The sequence below is a fragment of the Carettochelys insculpta genome, chromosome 14 (assembly GCF_033958435.1).
Source record: "Carettochelys insculpta isolate YL-2023 chromosome 14, ASM3395843v1, whole genome shotgun sequence".
Classification (NCBI taxonomy): Eukaryota; Metazoa; Chordata; order Testudines; family Carettochelyidae; genus Carettochelys; species Carettochelys insculpta.
This window is the reverse complement of record NC_134150.1, coordinates 8,942,896-8,962,448: the sequence shown is the minus strand read 5'-3', so window position 1 is coordinate 8,962,448 and position 19,553 is coordinate 8,942,896.

The window sequence follows — 19,553 nt, the reverse complement described above, 5'->3', positions numbered from 1 at the left end:
TGACTCAGAAAGTTCCCATCACGATTTAAACCATGTTGAATAGTAACAGAGAGGAAGCCATGCTAGTCTATACACTATCAAAACAAAAAGCAGTCAAGTAGCACTTTAAAGACTAGCAAAATAGTTTATTAGGTGAGCTTTTGTGGGACAGACCCACTTCTTCAGACCATAGCCAGACCAGAACAGACTCAATATTTAAGGCACAGAGAACCAAAAACAGTAAGCAAGGATGACAAATCAGAAAAAGATAATCAAGGTGAGCAAATCAGAGAGTGGAGGGGTTGGGGGGAAGATCAAGAATTAGATTGAGCCAAGTATGCAGACAAGCCCCTATAGGGACTCAGAAAGTTCCCATTACGATTTAAACCATAAGTTAATGTGCTGAATTTGAATATAAAAGCCAGCTTGGCCGTTTCCCTTTCCAAAACGGTGTGATAATTCCTTTTCAGTAACACACATACCTTTAGGTCATTGACAGAATGCCCCATTCCATTAAAATGTAGACTAACAGGTTTGTGGATCTGGAGTGTTTTGATGTCTGTTTTGTGCCCATTGACCCTTTGTCTAAGGGAGTTAGAAGTCTGTCCAATATACAAAGCATCTGGGCATTGTTGGCACATGATGGCATATATGATGTTAGCAGAGGAGCATGAGAAAGTGCCTGTGATTCTGTGAGTAACCTGGTTTGGTCCAGTGATGGTATTTCCAGAGAAGATATGTGGACAAACTGGCAGCGGGCTTTGTTGCAGGGAAAGGTTCCAGGACTGGTATTCCTGGGGTAGAGACTGTGGCTGTTAGTGAGGCTCCTCATGAAGTTGGGAGGTTGTCTGTAGGAGAGAACAGGCATGTCACCCAGGGCCTTGGCTATGGTCTGAAGAAGTGGGTCTGTCCCACGAAAGCTCACCTAATAAACTATTTTGCTAGTCTTTAAAGTGCTACTTGACTGCCTTTTGTTTTGATACTGTATGTTATGTTTTCAACCAAACAGACCATCTGGTTCCCCACTATCTCATGCTTTCTTGTAACTGACCAGGGTCTCAGCTAAAACAACAGGTCTTTATTACTGCTATTACAATATCATTCCCAATAACAGCGTTGGAACAAAGGGCAGAAAATACTCTCTTTCACAATTAGGGTTTTTATGATAATTACATTTAACACTTGCAGCTTCTAAGCTAACTCCTTGTTTTTCCAAGTTTATCCTGTTTGTTTCACAAATTCAGAATGATTTTATATTTGTATGGTTGTGCATATAACCAATGTGTTCTGTTGTAGTTGCTCATCTACAGGACATATAATTAGCCTGTCTCTGAAACTTTCATTATTTAATTCCCAAAACTGTGGTTATTGACAATAGATATAATGCTCTTATAAAAATATTTTCTGATGTTTCATGAAATCTCTGGTGAAAACATGCTCTTTCATTAACCACATTTCTCTGAAGCATCAATCAACCATTTCCAGTCTTCAGTAAAATCAAAAGATTTATGCATGCTTTCCAGTGACATAAATTAAGGATGATGCCTGAACAGCTTTAGTATCCTTATGGAGTTCAGTAGTAATGTGCAGTCTTGCATAATATTGCTTCCAATCTGTTGGGGTGTCAAAACTGAGGTTTGCCAGACTCCTGCAGGGCGTGAGACATGGATCCCTGAGTGACACAGGCTGGAGCCAGGCAAGACAGAGCACAATCCAGCCAATGAACTTTTCTTGGTGGGGGAAGAAGCAGCTCTGTGTGTTGTCTCTGCTCAACCCCCCAAAAGCCTCTCCTGCCATTCTGATTGTAATTGGCCAGAATTGCAAGCAGTGGTGGGGGTGGGTGCTTGGAAGCAACTGGGGACATGGAGCCACATGTGCCCACTGGGAGCTGTGTCAGGTAAGTGTCCCTCATTGCCCAGACCTCACACACCCATCTCTCCTACACCCCAGCCAACCCCCTATCCCAGCCCACTCCTGCACCCTCCTTCCCTCACCCAGACCCCACACCCCAAGTCCACTTCCTGCCAGGCACCTCTCACACTGAACCCCTCATTTTTGTCCCCGCCTCAGAACCTACAGGGACCTACAAACTCTACTAGTCCTGGCCCCCGCAGGCTCTGGGGCTGCTGTGTGAAGGGAATGTCTTTATGTTTTTTTTACGTTTCTCAGTTGGGGATCATGTCAGTGACGGTTTTGTTTATGTGGGTTAGTTGTGGGTTTTGTTTGTTTGTTTTGCTTCTTATTTGTGTGGCCCTGACTGATTTTTTGCCCCCTTGTGGATCAGTGGACCCCACCCAAAAAGGTTTCTCTGTTGTACACCTTTGCTCCATCGGTTGGTACCTTTGCTTCTGCTTTCCTTCTCTTTCTGTTCTTCTCTGGCTCTAGTTTTATTTCTGACACCATGCTATGTGCACCTTGTATTTGACAATTTGCAGAGCTGGCTACAAAGAGCTATGAAAGAGAGACATATATTCCATAATATTTTAATGCACTGCCAGGTATAGCTAGGGTTAGCTTAAACAAGGCACATTACACACAGCACCATGTACTGTAGTGTCTGAGCAGCACAAAACAGTTTAGCATTCCACTGTATAATGTGGAAGGGATGTTGTGGTGGGTTTGGAAGAAGGAGGTAAGGGGAATAGTGTGGGGAGGTTGTGACAGTGGGGAGATTACAATTGTGCTTTGTCTTGGCTTGGCTCAGCAGCACCAAAGAAGTAAACACAGGTACTGGCCAAGGGACACCCTAGCACTTTGTTCCACACAAGCTTCAGAACTGCTCATGGTTATTAAAGGCCCCTTCCTCTTTCCCCCATCACTTAAGCACTGGCCAGGCGGAGCCTCTGTCTCCTGAACTCCATTGAACAGCTCTGTCAGTTTCATTAGGATGATGGTAATAAACTATCTAAATGAGCACAGTAGTGTTTACAAATTCACATATGACCACTTCAAACATCAGTTTTGGTAGAACTGTGTATTTCATAGGGCTGAAAGTTATATTGATGCTCCATTTCTCTGTCAAGATTTCTCAGAGTAATGGGAGCAGGTGAAGGGAGGCAGGGCCTTATTCCTGGTAGCTAACCAGAAGAGGCTGAAGAGATGGTTATTGGGAAGGTGGTACATATTAGCTTGCAGGATGCCAGCATTAGCCCTATCAGCCCATGCCCTCTTAAGCCAGCTGTGCTTTCTGGGCCAGTACTCCAGGATCAGAGGCAGTACTAGTCTACTAGGAGCCCTAAGCAAGAAAATTATCAGGACACTTTTTTAAACACAGTCTAAAAATACTAGTTGCATTTTTTCCATAAACCCAAAAAAATATGCAAATACACTTGCTAAAATAGTCACATGGTGTAAGCTGAATGGGATTTTGGATAATACTAAATCAGGGGCTCTTTGAGCAGCTCAGGGCCCTAAGCAATTGCTTAGTCTACTAATATCTGGCACCACCATTGCTCAGTATCAACAATCTGAGCCAGGGCAAAGCATTCGCTGTTGAGAGAACAGGCTATAGAAACAACTTGCAGAGGTGATGAGAAGAATCCAGAGCCTGATTATCTTTAGGACCTTTGCAATGGCATCTGGTCCTAGAAAGCCTTTCCACCTTCAGTAGTAGTAGGCATACGTCAGACCCGGAGGACTATGGTGTGTTGTTGCACCTGGGGTTGGATCGACAACAGTGTCTAGTGTGGCTGTAAAGTCCAATTCTTGAGTGACAGTCTTTTCCGCACAGGGTATAGGAGAACACTGAGCCCTGGTTGATGGATTGGGGACAGGACTTCCTCAGGGTTCTTTTCTCTTCTGCTTGTTGCCTGAGGTTGTCTTCATACTGGGAGAGTCCTTTTTTCACCCGTTGCTTCCACAGGCATCAATCGGAGGCGAGTGTCTCCCAGGTGGCAGTGCTGATGTTAGCAGCCTTCAAGTCACGCTTGCACACATCTTTGTAGCAGAGATGAGGTCTTCCAACAGGCCTGGTCCCTGTTGCCAGTTCACCATAGAGCAAATCCTTAGGTATGCGACAGTCCTGCATGTGGGAGATGTGACCTAGCCATCGCAGTTGTCTCTGCTTGATCAAAGTGTGCATGGTGGCAGTCCCTGCTTGTTCGAGCACCGTGTTGTTGGTCACCTTGTCCCACCAGGAGATTCCCAGAACGCATCTCAGGAAACACATATGAAATGAGTTGAGCTTCTGTTCATACTTGGAGCTCAGCATCCAAGGTTCACAGCCGTACAGGAGGGTACTCAGTATGCAGGCTCTATAGACTTGTGCTTTGGTGTGTAGTCAAGGGATTGCAGAATCAGAACCTAAATCAGAAGCCAGTTGTGTTGGACCATACTCTTTTTGTTAGCCTGGATAGTGTGGTGGCAGCCATTCCAATATGTTTGTTAATCTTGCTTTCAAGGGAGAGGTTGTTGGATATTGTGGAGCCCAGGTAAATGAATTTGTGGACAGCTTCCAGCTGGTGATCATTGATGCTTATGGCAAGCAGATGGTTAGTGTCCTGACTCATCACTTGCGTTTTCTTGATATTGATGATAAGCCCGAACTCTTTGTAGGCATCTGCAAAGCGATTCATGAGGTGCTGTAGTTCCTCCTGTGTATGAGTTGTAATAGCTGCATCATCCGCAAAGAGGAAGTCTTGCAAGCACCTTGTTTGCAGTTTGGTCCTTGCTTTTAGCCTAGACAGCTGGAAGAGCTTGCCATCAGATCTCGTGTGAAGGTAAATGCCTGTTGTGGCTGAACCAAAGGCATATTTGAGCAGGGCGGAAAAAAATATTCCAAAAAGTGTAGGGGCCAGAACGCAACCCTGCTTCACTCCCCTGTGGATACTGAAAGGTTCAGAGGTGGATCCATCATAGACAATGGCTCCCTTCATGTCCTCGTGGAAAGACTTGATGATATTGAGCAGGGTGGGGGGACAGCCAATCTTTTCCAGAATTTGAAAAAGACCATTTCTGCTAACAAGGTCAAAAGCCTTGGTTAGGTTGATGAATGCAATGCATAGTGGCCTTTGCTGTTCCCTGCACTTTTCCTGCAGCTGCCTAAGGGAAAATATCATATTGATGGTAGATCTTTTAGCTCTAAACCCACACTGTAACTCAGGATAGACTCGTTCTGCAAGGACTTGGAGACTCTTTAATACTACCCGGGCAAAGAGCTTTCCAACGATGCTAAGGAGGGATGTACCACGATAGTTGTTACAGTTGCTCCTGTCACCCTTGTTCTTGTAAAGAGTGACCATGTTGGCATCTCTCATGTCTTGTGGTACTTTCCACTCCTTCCAACACTGACACAGCAGCCCATTCAGCTCTGGAATCAGGCTGCTCTTAGCACACTTGAGAATTTCTGATGGAATGCCATCTTTACCTGGGGCTTTCCCAACTGCCAGTGCGTCAAGTGCCTGGCTGACCTCCAGCGCTGTTGGTACATTGTCAAGCTCTGACAAAGTTGGAAGGCACCTAATGGTGTTCAGTGCTGCTTCTGTGACAATGTTCTCCAAAGCATACAACTCTGAGTAATGCTCCACCCACCTTTCCATCTGTTTGGAGCGGTCCTTAAGGATCTCTCCATTGAGTGCCTTCAGGGGAGCAATCTTATTTTGAATTGGTCCAATGGCTTCCCTGATTCCATTGTACATGCCCTTTATGTTGCCATTCTCTGCACAGGTGTGGATTCTGGAGCAGAGCTGAAGCCAGTAGTCATTAGCACAGCGCCTGGCTGTCCTTTGGACTTTACCACGAGCGGCCCTGAGTATCTGCAAGTTCCTCTCGCTAGGGTATGTCTTATATGTTGTCGCTGCGAGTTGCTTCTCCTCAACGATGGGCAGCAGCTCTTCTGAGTGTGCTTCAAACCAGTCAGCTGACTTCGTCTGCTTCTTACCAAAAATCGACATCGCTGTGTTGTAGATGGTGTCCCTAAGGTATGCCCACCTTCCGCTGGTACTTGCACTGGTTGGGCCAGGAAGGGCTGCATCGAGGGCACGGGTAAACTGTGCCACCCTCTCGGGGTCTTTGTTCATACAGATGTTGATTCGTGGCCTACCTACATACTTTGTTCAATACAGCCTCCGAGGTTGAAGCCTGATCTTGCTGGCAATGAGTGAATGGTCAGAGTCACAGTCTGCACTATGATAGCTGTGAGTCAGCTTGACGTTGCCTATGCAGGCGCGCCTTACAAGGATCAAGTCCAGCTGGTGCCAGTGTTTGGACCTGGGATGACACCATGACACACTGTGCTGGGGCTTGGTCTTGAAGAACGTGTTGGTAACACAGAGCCTGTGCTGGCAGCAAAGCTCCAGCAGTCGCTGCCCATTCTCATTTAACGTCCCAACTCCAAATTGCCCTAAGCATGTGGGCCAGCTGGAATGGTCAGCACCAACTCTTGCGTTAAAATCCCCAAGAATGATCAGTGGCTCGCGAGTTGGAATTTCTTCGATTGCAATGCTGAGCTCATCATAAAACTTGTCCTTAGCTTCTTGGGAAAAGGTCAATGTTGGAGCATAGGCACTGATGATGTTGGTCAGGCCTGCAGATGTTTGCACTTGGAGTTGTATAAGCCTTTCCAAGTGCCCTGAGGGTGGTGTGATGGAGCCAGTCAGACTATTCTTGATTGCAAAACCCACGCCATGCTCTTTGGTCTCACTAGTGGGTTTTCCCATCCAGAAAAAAGTGAAATCTTTCTCCTTTAGACTGCCGGAAGATGACAGTCTTGTCTCCTGAAGGGCGACAATGTCCATTTTTAACCTTCTCAGTTCATTGTTAATAACCGCTGTCTTGTGGATATCATCTATGTCCTGAAGGTTATCTGAAAGTCCAGCTATCTAAGAACTGGGCACTTTTGTATTTTTTTCTTTTTGTTTGGTGCACAGATTTCAGACCACCCTCGGTACCACTCACAACATGAACAGACATCTCATTGCCCCCACCACCCCAACCCAAATCTTAAAAACCTACGTCAAGCATGGCTCTGACTCCATAAGGGGAGAAGTGCAAGAGATTCAATGAAGGCACTGAGCAAATAACTATCAATGCTGATTTCACATAGGAGACGCCCAGATACTATGATGATGGGCAGCAGGATAAACTCTTAGGCTGCATCTACACTGCAAACTTACTTCAAAGTAAGGGGCTACTTTGAAGTAGCCTGCAGAGTGTCTACACACACTTTTGCTTACTTTGAAGTTAACTTGAAAGTAAGGGAGGCTAACTTACTCCAGGAATGGAGTAGTGGCTTACTTTGAAGTTTAGGCACCCCCCACCCCCCGGCAAGGATGGAGACAGTCTGGCCAGCCCAGGAAGGACTCTATGGTCCCTGCTGGCCACCTTAAAGGAAGCAGCTCCCCCAGGCAGGAAGCTGACACTGTGTCACAAACAAGGGCAGCACGAGCTCTCCCTCAGACTGCCCCTGCTCAAAGCACCAGCCAGCCTCTGCACACCCTGGCCACCATGGCAGCATGTCAGAACCCCACTGCCCCCCGGGGGCCCTGAATGAGGATTACGAGGGCTCACAGTGCCCGGGCAAGAGCTGTACCAGGAAGGGACCCTCCTGGTTTTAGGCAGAGCTGAAGGACCTCCTGGCCCTGTGGGGGGAGGAGAAGGTCCTTTGGCAAAGCGGCACCCGCCAGTGCAATGCTGAGGACTATGACTGGCTGGACAGTGGGCTCACCGCCCAAGGCCACACTCATCACACTGGGAGCAGCATGCAGATAAAGGTCAAGGATCTCAGGCAGGCATATGTCAAGGCCTGCGATGCTGCCAGCTGATCAGGGGCACTGTCTGTGCACTGCCTCCCCCCACTATAGGGAGCTGCTCAGGCTCCTGGGGCCAAGGGAGGTGGCCACCCCCGTGTGTGTCGTCAACAGCACCGTTCCCATCTCCCCACAGACAGCAACGAGGAGGCAGGCCCCTCCGGCACCACCAACCCTCTGTGCAGGGACTGGCCAACCAAGACTGAGGGCAATTACAAGGCTCCAGCAATGGGACCCTCAACACTGCCCTCCCCTCAGGGACACCCAGCTGAGCCTCGTTGAGCCTTGCCTTGCCTGAGACCTGGAAGGTCACAGCCGGTAAATACAAGGTGAGCGTGATGTCACAAGGGATGCCCCCCCACACCAGAACAGCCAGATAGCCCACACACCTGGGGATGGGGTAGAGGGAGGTAACACAGGCCAACCCTCACCAAGTGGGAATCTCTGGGCATCCAGGACCCCATGGGGCTCACAAGCCATCAGGCGGCAGAGGAGCACGGTGGGGGGGCAAGGGAGTGGGGGGCCCGTCCCCTCCAGGGTTGGGAGCCAGCACTCACGTGCCATCCACCTCTTCCCTTCTGTCTCCACAGGTCCATTGCTGGGCAGCCGTCACAACCTGTAAGAGTGGGCCACAGTCGCAGGGGGCCAGCAGGATGCCCCATTGCCCCATCTGGCATTCCCCTGCAGCTGGGCATCCCAGAGATGACACTGGAGGGATGAGGAGGCAGCTGCCAATTGGATGGTTGCGTGGGAGATGACTGGGGTGCTCTGGGACTGGCTGGCAATGGAGCAGGACGTGTGGGTGAGGCTGGCCGGCAGCATGGACACCATGGCCCAGGCCTTGGCTGCCCACCTTTCCCAACCTCCCGCCCCCTCATCAGCCTGGCCCACAGCCATCCCTCCCACAGCCACCCCCCCACCACACCTACCCCTCCTGCAGCTGCCCTGGTGAGGAAGCTGTGAAAACTCCCCTTCAGCCTCCCAAAAACCCACTCTACTGTGTCCCTAGTGTGGCTGAGGTGACTGTTAAAGGTGTCCTGGGCTGGTATGGTGGGTCTAGTACAGGGCCGCATGAGCCATGGGTGCAGTGGGTATGCGGTGTCAGCCATGATGCAGGGGGGCATCATGATGTCCCTGAGCAGGAATTCCCATGCAGGGACATACATGCCTTTCTGCATCCAGCATCCCAGCCATGAATTGCAGAACAGCCGGGCATCATGAGTCCGGCTCAGCCACCCCACACACATCCCCTCATGTCCACCAGCGCCTGGAGTACCACTGAGTGGTACCCCAGTCCTGTTAATGTAGGTGTAACCCTTCTGCCAGAAGGAGTCAGCAGCCACCAGGGCCAGGTTCAACATGTAGGGCTTCCTTTTCATCCACCTCACATAGAATTGGCTCGAGCCCCCACCCAGTAGCCTGAGAAATTCACATACACCCCTGGATACCTTGGCTATGTCTACACGTGCACGCTACATCAAAATAGCTTATTTTGATGTAGTGACATCGAAATAGACATGAACAACGTCTACACGTCCTCCAGGGCTGGCAACGTCGACGTTCAACTTCGACGTTGCGCAGCACCACATCAAAATAGGCGCTGCGAGGGAACATCTACACGCCAAAGTGGCACACATCGAAATAAGGGTGCCAGGCACAGCCGCAGACAGGGTCACAGGGCAGACTCAACAGCAAGCCGCTCCCTTAAAGGGCCCCTCCCAGACACAGTTGCACTAAACAACACAAGATCCACAGAGCCGACAACTGGTTGCAGACCCTGTGCATGCAGCATGGATCCCCAGCTGCCGCAGCAGCAGCCAGAAGCCCTGGGCTAAGGGCTGCTGCACACGGTGACCATAGAGCCCCACAGGGGCTGGAGAGAGAGATTGTCTCTCAACCCTTCAGCTGATGGCCGCCATGGCGGACCCCGCTATTTCGATGTTGCGGGACGCGGATCGTCTACACATGCCCTACTTCGACATTCAACTTTGAAGTAGGGCGCTATTCCCATCCTCTCATGGGGTTAGTGACTTCGACGTCTCGCTGCCTAACGTAGATTTCAACTTCGAAATAGCGCCCAACATGTGTAGCCATGACGGGCACTATTTCGAAGTTGGCGCCGCTACTTCAAAGTAGCGTGCATGTGTAGACGCGGCCCTTGACAGCAGTGCTGCCCCACTCACAAGCACAGAGTCTGAGGGTAGAAAAGAAATTTCTAATGAAAGAGGCAAAAAAGTCAAATGACATCAGCTTGGGAAAATACCACACCCAGGCTACATCTACATTTGCCCCTTCTTTTCGAAAGGAGCATGATAATGAGCAAGGTCAGAAGATGCAAGTGCTGCTTTCTAATCGTGTGCTGCCACTGTAGACAGGATCCTTCTGAAAGGACTCCCCCAGTCTTCGAAAGCTCCTTATTCCTAAAACCAAATAGAAACAAAGGGCTTTCAAACATGGGGGGGTCCCTTTGAAAGGACTCCATCTGTACAGGCGGTGAGTGATTTGAAAGCAGCACTTTTGAATTGCCACAGCCACCATTATGCTAATGAGGCACTCCATATTCATGGCAGCACGTCATTAACATCTTCCGACCTTGCTCATTACCATGCCCCTTTTGAAAAGAAGGGGCTAGTGTAGACGTAGCCCCAGAATTCATAACCAAACCTCAAGTAACTGTCCCAGCTCAAATGGATTGAGCAGTGTCCTTTGCCTCTCAAGCTTACCAGTCCAGTACTGTAAAGAGCCAGTCCGCACACCCAAACTTTCTCTGTACTCCCCTTCAAATGCCCCACTTACAATTCTGTCCAGTCCTTGCAGGCCCTGACACACCACCCTGATGCATTCCCTTATTGAACCTGAGGCACTGGCACCTTTGTGCTGGCCCAGCATTCTTCTTGCCCCTGCCAGCTACCCCAGTGGCCACCCACTGGTCACTCCTGTTGACCAGCTGCCTGCCAGCCACTTCTCTTACCACCAGCCTATCTGTGACTCTAGCTTTCTGTGTCTTCAGCTACCCATGGCATTCAGCTCTGGGCCTAGCCATAGCAGCTCAGTATCCACCAAGATGGATTCTCCCAAAATAGCTATAGACCCATATTTAGATCTACTTGTGAACAGTGCCAGAGAGAACAAGTGAAACCAGTCTTACAGCTATATAGCCAAAAGGTTTCCAGCCAGCTAATCCAACCACTATCCCTCCAATCTCCCCTTCACTTCACAATGCTTAGATGGAGGGAGCATTGTGCAATCCACATCTAACACAACAGTAATGACTGCCCTGAACCCCCACAACAACTTCAAGCATTGGTGAGACTCCACAATTCTTATACTGGGTGATAGATAAATTGCGACGTTAAAACAACATGTTGTTTACAATAGATGAAAATTCATTGCTTCACCTGCTCCCATCAAGCTTTTTTAACAAGGTATTACATATGCACACCTTTGCATTTTCATGCAATTGATTTCTAAAGGACACATTCCCCAAATCCTTCAGCAGTATTGAGCTCTTGCTGGCACATTCCTTACATCCTCTCCCCAGCTGAATATTTGTCACCCTGGCAAATCACATTTTTGATTACACGATCCACATGAATTCCCTTCTAAGGGTCTGAGAAAACCCACCATGGCTTTCACAAATCTGTGCACCAGGTGTATGACATCCTTCCCAACCACTCCAGGTGCCTCGTCATTTGGTCCATTTATGAGCTTTATAACTCTATCATGCCTATTGAGCGGGCATAACAGGGGCTGGGGGGGGGGCCTCTTCTGAGGACAGGAGCAAGGGGGGCACTCCCAAGGATTCCCTTTCTACTGGCATAGGCCCTTGTGTCTCTTCCGCACACGCAGGGATGTCCTGGGCATCAGTGACACCTTCGACTTGCATATCATCTCTGTCCACTAATTGAGGTGTATCTACACATGCTTGGTTCTCCTTCAGACTATCTGTAAATGGGACAAATTCATTACCCCAGCCTAGTCGTGTTGTGGGAGGAGGGTTTCCAGCCACAGGCCTAAACACTTCTGCCCTGGGATTTAGCACCAAAGATGTTGAACTTTCTCCATGTTCACTTGATAGGATCTGGTATCTGGTTCCCATCCTGAGATGCTCCATGGGAGCCTCACCCTCTTCAGATTCACTCTTAAAGGTGCTTGGTAAGGGTAGATTAGTCCCACTGTGCCTACTGCCTGAGCTGAGTAGTGGATGTGGCCTTGTACTTTCTTTTCACTCTGGTCCTATGTCTGGTTCTGGTGCCTCAGAAGGGGCATCAACCAGTTCTCCCACAGGCAGTAGGAGATTTCTACGTACTGTCTTCATTGGCCCTGATCCACTCTCAGGTTTAATCCTGTAGACAGGCAGGTCCCTAAGTCTTTCCACCACCACATAGGGTGTTGCCTTCCATCCATCAACAATCTTGTGTTTGCCAGCACCACCTAAATTTCACAGCAGAACTCCTTCCCCAGGCTGGAGCTCCTACAGGTGCACTCTAGCATCATACCGATGTTTGTTACAATTTGTGTTCTTCTAGTCAGCTGCTGTAGCCAAATGGCAGGCATCCTGCAGCTTTTCCCTTACTTGGGAAACATACTGCAGATGTGTCTCATAGTTTTCCCCACCCTTGACACCCCAAAGCATAAGTCTATGGGTAATCTGGGCTCTCGTCCAAACATCTGCAAATATGGGGTGGCTCTGGTAGTGTTGTTCTTAGTGGCATTGTAGGCATGCACCAAAAAGGCAACATGCTAACTCCAGGTTGCCTTCTGCTCGGGGCACAACATCCCCAGCGTATCCAATAGAGTTCAACTAAATCGTTCTGGTTGAGGGTCACCTTGTGGGTGGTAAGAGGTTGTCCTGGACTTTTTGATTCCTGCCACCTTCAGCACCTCCTTCAGGAGGTGACTCAAAGTCTTGCCCCTGGTCAGAGTGTATCCGAGTTGGGAGTCCAAACACTGAAAAGTACTTTTCCCATAATACTTGTGCTACAGTGGTGGCTCTCTGGTCACGCGTGGGATAGGCCTGAATGCACTGGGTATAGTGGTCAGTCACCACTAACATGTTTCCAATATTCTTCCTATCTAGTTCTAAAGACAAGAAATCAATGCATACCAGCCCCGAAGGTTTGCTGGTCATCGCATTCTGCAGATAGGCTGCTCTAGTGGGCAGAGTTTTCTGTTGAACACATTGAGCACGTCACATTTCCTACGTACATCCTCATCCATCCGGGGCCAATAGAGCCTATTGTGGGTAAGATCAAGGGTTCTTTCCATCCCCAAATGCCCAAAATCATCGTTCAGGGCCCTCATGGCCAGGCCTCTGTACTCTGTTGGTAGTACCAGTTGTGTTTGTCGATTTTGCAATGGATCTACTGTGACCTGGTGCAGCACACCTTGTATCAGTCTCAGTTTGTTCCATTCCCTCAATAGTAGTTTACTTCCAGGAGTGGAAGGAACAATGGTCACAGGGTTTTGCCCCTCTGTTTTTGCAACTAGGGTATCATGGATGTCGGCATGTTGCAACTGGGCTTTTTGCCAGTCTACAGCATCGAGCATGGGCAATGGAGATTGATCTAGCACAATAGTAATAATCACAAAGCCCAATGACACACTCTCAGGTGGTAAACCCAGAGTTTCAGCAATACAACACTCAGGAGCCTCTGACTCATGATAACTTCCATTGCACGTCTCTCACCCCATCTAAAGGTATCTCAGCAACTTCTGATGGCTGTGGGCACTGTGACAATGCATCTGCATCGATGTTGCTTCTCCCAGATCGCTACTTTATGCTGAACTCGTAGCTGGCCAAGGCAGCCACGCATCTCTGCCCAGTAGCATCCAGCTTAGCACCCGTCAACACATATGTCAATGGATTGTTGTCTGTCCATACTTGGAACTTAGCACCATACAAGTGATCATGAAACTTCTCAGTGAAGGCACACATCAAGGCCAAGAACTTCAGCTTGTGGATAGGGTAACAAGTCTCACTGTCAGACAACCCTCGGCTGGCAAAGCCCACAGGTCTACGTTTGCCTGACACTTCTTGGTATAAAACCTCTCCTAAACCTTCCAAACTGGCATCAGTATGTAAGATAAATAGTTTGGGTCAGCAAACACTAGGATGGGTGAATGAGTCAGGCAGTTAATGATCGCTTGAAAAGCTCTTTCACACTTTTCATCCCATTGTGATCCAAAAGGCTCTAAAGGATCACAGCACCTCCACTCTGGAGGCCTTGGGGGCCTCCCCTTACCCCGGGTCTTAGTCTTGCTCTTTTTGGGTTGGTATCCTCAGGTGAGATCATTCAGAGGCTTGACAACATTAGCATAATTCTTCACTAACCTACGGTAGTAACCATTAAATCCTAGAAAGATTTTAAGCTCCCTGTAATTGTTGGGACGTGGCCATGTGACAAGTGCTTCTATCTTATCTGGGTCCTTACTCACACCTTCTTCGGACACAATGGCTACGTCTACACGTGACGCCTACATCAAAATAGCTTATTTCGATATAGCGACATCGAAATAGGCTATTTCGATGAATAACGTCTACACGTCCTCCAGGGCTGGCAACGTCGATGTTCAACTTCGATGTTGCGCAGCACAACATCGAAATAGGTGCAGCGAGGGAACGTCTACATGCCAAAGTAGCACACATCGAAATAGGGATGCCAGGCACAGCTGCAGACAGGGTCACAGGGCGGACTAGCGCTTCCGGGGCAACAGCTAGCCGCTGCCTTAAAGGGCACCTCCCAGACACACTCAGCCTGCACAGCACGCGGTCTGAGGAGCCATAGGCACACAGACCCCGGGCGACGCAGGCATGGACCCCCAGCAGCAGCAGCAGAAGCAGCAGCAGCAGCAGCAGCAGCCAGAGGTCCACCCAGCCCTCCCGGCAGGAGCAGGGCTTGCCCTGCTCCATGCCATGCGGGAGGCAGCTGAGCACCTCCTTGCTACACCGGAGGAGGAGCTGCCCCCCGGGGCAGCAGACTCAACCCCCAACCCTGCAGCACCCCGCCCCCACCTCCGCCTCACACACTGGCGGCTGTGGAGCTACCCCACCAGCACTGACTGGTGGGAGCGGCTGGTGTTTGGGGAGTGGGACGACGACCGCTGGCTCAGGAACTTCAGGATGAGCCGGCAGACATTTATGGAGCTGTGCCAGTGGCTCACCCCCGCACTCAGGCACCAGGACACCGCCATGCGGCGTGCCCTCACAGTGGAGAAATGGGTCGGCATCGCTGTCTGGAAGTTGGCCACTACAGACAGCTACCGATCCGTGGGGCAGCAGTTTGGTGTCGGCAAGGCCACCGTCGGGGCTGTCCTCATGGAGGTAAGAGAACCAAGGGGGGAGGGCAGGGCAGGGGAGGGGGGCCCGGGCAGGGCAGAGGAGGGGAGCAGAGGGCGGGGGAGGGCAGGGCAGGGCAGAGGAGGGCAGGGCAGGGCAGGGCAGGGCAGGGGAGGGCAGGGAAGGGCCACGCGCACCCTGCTCACCCCTCATTGGTGCTGTCCCATGTGCTTTCCCTGCAGGTTGTGCGTGCCATCAACGCCATGCTCCTGCACAGGCTCGTGAGGCTGGGGGACCCAGATGGCACCATCGCGGCCTTTGCCACCCTGGGCTTCCCCAACTGCTTCGGGGCTCTGGATGAGACTCACATCCCCCTCCGCACCCCGCATCACAGTGGAGGACGATACCTGAATCGCAAGGGCTACCATTCTGTGGTCCTCCAGGCCTTGGTGGACAGCCGGGGCCGTTTCCAGGACATTTATGTGGGCTGGCCTGGCAGCACCCACGACGCCCGGGTTTTCCGGAACTTGGGCCTGTGCCGCCGGCTGGAGGCGGGGACCTACATCCCCCAGTGGGAGATCCCTCTGGGGGACACCACCATGCCCCTCTGCGTCATTGCAGATGTGGCATACCCCCTCCGGCCCTGGCTCATGCACCCGTACACAGGCCATCTCTCCGTTAGCCAGGAGCGCTTCAACCAGGGCCTGAACCACATGCGCCAGGTGGTGGAGCGCTCATTTGGCCTCCTGAAAGGACGCTGGAGATGTCTCCTGACCTGCCTGGATGTGGGCCCCAACAACATCCCCCTGATTGTGGGTGCCTGCTGCGCCCTGCACAATTTGGTGGAGAGCAAGGGGGAGGCCTTTTTCCAGGGCTGGGCTGTGGAGGCTGGCAGGGCCGACGTGCAGCCACCCGCTGCCCCCAGTCGGCAGGTGGACCCACTTCGATGATGAGTCCGCAGGGTGAACTCTGCCAGGCCCCCCACTGCCCGCCCCTTCTTCCACCACACTCCTGCCCCAACGCCCACACCATGGAGCACCCAACCGCACCCCCCGCACACTTTTCCTGGACAAATGACAGCACGCACTTATGGCTGAACTTAAACTGCTTTTTCTTTGAGAACTTTTTTTTTTAACTATAAATATATAAAACAAGAACAAACTATATACAACGTGTGGAACCAAAGTAATATGTACAAATAAAACAATAGTAAGAAAAAAGTGTGCTCATTAATAAAAAGAAAACCAGGGAGTATAAAGGGGAGAACTATTTACATGGGGGGGACGGGGCAAACGGGGGGCACAAAATAATAAGTTCAAACTATATACAAGGGGGGGGGCCACGTCCTGGGCCCCTCGCCCCTAAAGTCCGGCACTGGGTGTGGGCGGCCGGGAGCCCTGCCGCGGCCGCAGCCCTGTCCTGGGCTGGCTGGAGGCGGGCCGGACTGGAAGATATGCCCGGCTAGTCTCAGCTGGCTCCAGGGGTCCCTCGGCGCTCCGGCTCTCGGCGGTGGGTGGCGGGGCGACGGCGGATGGGACGGTGATGGGCGGAGCAGCTGGTGGTGCAGCGGGTGGAGCAGGCGCTGCGGCGGCCGGCGCGGCATGGGGGGCCAGGTAGTCCACCAGGCAGTTGAAAGTCTCCATGTAGGCCCCCCATGCCTCTTGGTGCCAGGCCAGCGCCCGCTCCTGCAGCTGCAGGTGCTGCTCCGCGACCTCCAGCTGCCGACGGTGGATGGCCAGCAGCTGGGGGTCCGTCGCTGTCGGCTGGTGGTGGCACGGGGTCCGCCGTCTAGCCCGCCGTGGGGCCGGTCGGCCCTCGGCCGAGGGGCTTGCCTGGAGCGATGGTCCCGTAGGGCTCTCCGGGACCACTGATGCCTTGCCGGCGCTCTCTTCCGGTCCTTCTGATGGTGCAGGTGCGGGACACAGGAGAGGAGTGGGGGAAGAAGAATGGAGACTGGCGTTAGTGTGGGCCCCGAGCCGTGGCCTTTTTCCCCCCAGCCCTGTGCTGCAGGTTCCCCATCCCCGTCCCCGGGAGATGCTGCTGCGATGGATGGGGTTCAGGGGTCCCCCTGCACTGCACCCCGTCCCCTGGTGGGAGCGACTCTCACTTCACTCTGCAGGGTCTGACAGCAGGAGAGGTTTCTTAGGCCACAGATGCCCAGTTTCTCCCAGGAGTGACAGCACCAGCTGTTGGAAGAGACAGTCCTTCCATCCCGTCCTGGGGAGAAGACCGCAAGGGGTGCCCCTCTGGGATGCAGCTTTCCCCCTCCTCAGGCTGGCTGCCTTCCAGCTCTCCCTTCCCCTAGCCTCTACCTGTGGCCCCCGCCCTCCCCCCCCAATTCCAAGCCAGCTCGGCTCCTCCCTCCTGTTTGTTCAGGGCGGAGGTGTCACCTGCCAGCTGTAGCCCCAGGATCATCCTTTGGCCCTGGGAGCTATTCGGCTCTTGTTGCTCATATGTAGCCTGAGTCTCCCTTTTGCACTCCCCCCACTCCATCACATGCTGCTGCTGCTGCTGCGGGGTGTCCCACCCCCTCCTCCCGGGGGCCCCTCGAGGTTCCGCTCCCCACTGCCCCGGGGATGGGGCATGGCACTGTCGTGCAGGGTGGGTGGGGGGGCAGGGGCTGATGCACTGCTGTGAGGGACATGGCCCTGCTGTCCTTGGGGCCATGGCCATGTGAGCATGTGGGGGGTCCTGGACACATATCTATTACCCCCTGCCCCTCAAGCCCAGGGGTGTACACCAGAGGGGGGTACATACCTGTCGGTCCACTCCCACAGTCTGGAGGTCCCGGGGGGGCGGAGGCCCGGCTGCTGCTCCGGGATGGCAGGAGGGGGATCTGCAGCCCGGATTCTGCGGAGGAGGAGCCCCCCTCCTCCTCCTCCTCCTCCTGCTGTGATGTCCCGGGGGTGGGCTCCGAGGGGGGCCCCCAGGGTGCGGGGCTTACCTCTGGGGCGGACTCCAGCTGCAGGGCCTGCTGGGGCTCGTCGGCCGAAGTATCAAGGGTGGCCGGAGGGGAGGAGGTGTGCCGGGGGCCCAGGATGTCCCTGAGCTCCCTGTAAAAGGGGCAAGTGACGGGGGCGGCCCCAGATCGGCTGGCCACATCCCGGGCCCGGGAGTAACCCTGCCGCAGCTCCTTCACCTTACACCTGACGTGATCAAGAGTGCGGGCAGGGTGACCCCGGGCAGCCAGGCCGTCGGCCAGCCGAGGGAACGCATCCGCGTTCCACCTCTTGCTCCGCATTACCTGGAGCACCTCCTCCTCGCTCCAGAGCCCCAGCAGGTCCCGCAGCTCGGCCTCCATCCAGGAGGGGCCCCGCTGCCGCTTGCCAGCCTGGCTGGGCTGGCTGCCCTGGCTCCCCTTGGGGGGGGTCCCCTGGGGGTGCTGGGGGGGCTGCCGGGCAGCCATCGCAGGTGGGGTGGCTGGTTTGGATGGCTGAGGGACGTGCAGGCTGGCCGCGTGTCTGGGCTGCCGCCTGCAAGTTCCCTCAGCTTCCTGCACAGGAAGGGAGAGGGAGGGGACCTTTAAGGGGCCGCTCCATGCGGCCACCATTGAGCTGAGGGGCTGGAGAGAGCGTCTCTCAACCCCTCAGCTGATGGCCGCCATGGAGGACCCGGCAATTTCGACGTTGCGGGACGTGCAACGACTACACGGTCCCTACTTCGACGTTGAACGTCGAAGTAGGGCGCTATTCCTATCCCCTCATGGGGTTAGCGACTTCGACATCTCCCCGCCTAACGTCGAAGTTAACTTCGAAATAGCGCGCGACACGTGTAGCCGTGACAGGCGCTATTTCGAAGTTAGTGCCGCTACTTCGAAGTAGCGTGCACGTGTAGACACAGCTAATGTGACCCACATACTTCACTGACATTCTACAGAACTGGCACTTGTTGATAGAAAGCTTCAGTTCATAGGCCTCCAACCAGTTGAGGACCTTACGAAGTCTTTCTTCATGCTCCTCCAAGGTTCTTCTTAATATGATCAAGTCATCCAAATAAACCAAGACTTGCAATAAGTTCATGTCTCCCACAACTTTCTCCATAAGATGCTAGAATGTGGCTGGTGCCCCAGAAATCCCTTGAGGCATGCACTCAAACTGGTAAACCCTAATGGAGATATGAAGGCTGTTTTCTCATCTTCTGCTCCCAGAAGAATCTGATAATATCTACTCTGAAGGTCTAAAACTGAGAACCACCAGCTTCCCAGCAGGCAATCTAAGGCATCTTGAATCGGAGGCATAGTGTACTGGTCGGCCACAGTATGGCTGTTTAGGGTGCAGTAGTCAATACACATCCACATTTTCCCATTCTTTTTACAGACCACCACAATGGGTGAGGCATATGGGCTGTGGGATTCTGTAATGACGTCATTCTCAGCCAGCTCTTGAAGATGCTGTCACACATCTCCCATCTCAGATTGGGCGCTCTTCCTAGATCTCTCTCAGAAAGGTCAAGAGTTATGCAGTCTGATGTTATGCTTGACCCCTTTTGCACATCCTCCATCCCACTCATACAATGAGAACACCTGAGATCTCTCACAAAGCTTCCTGCTC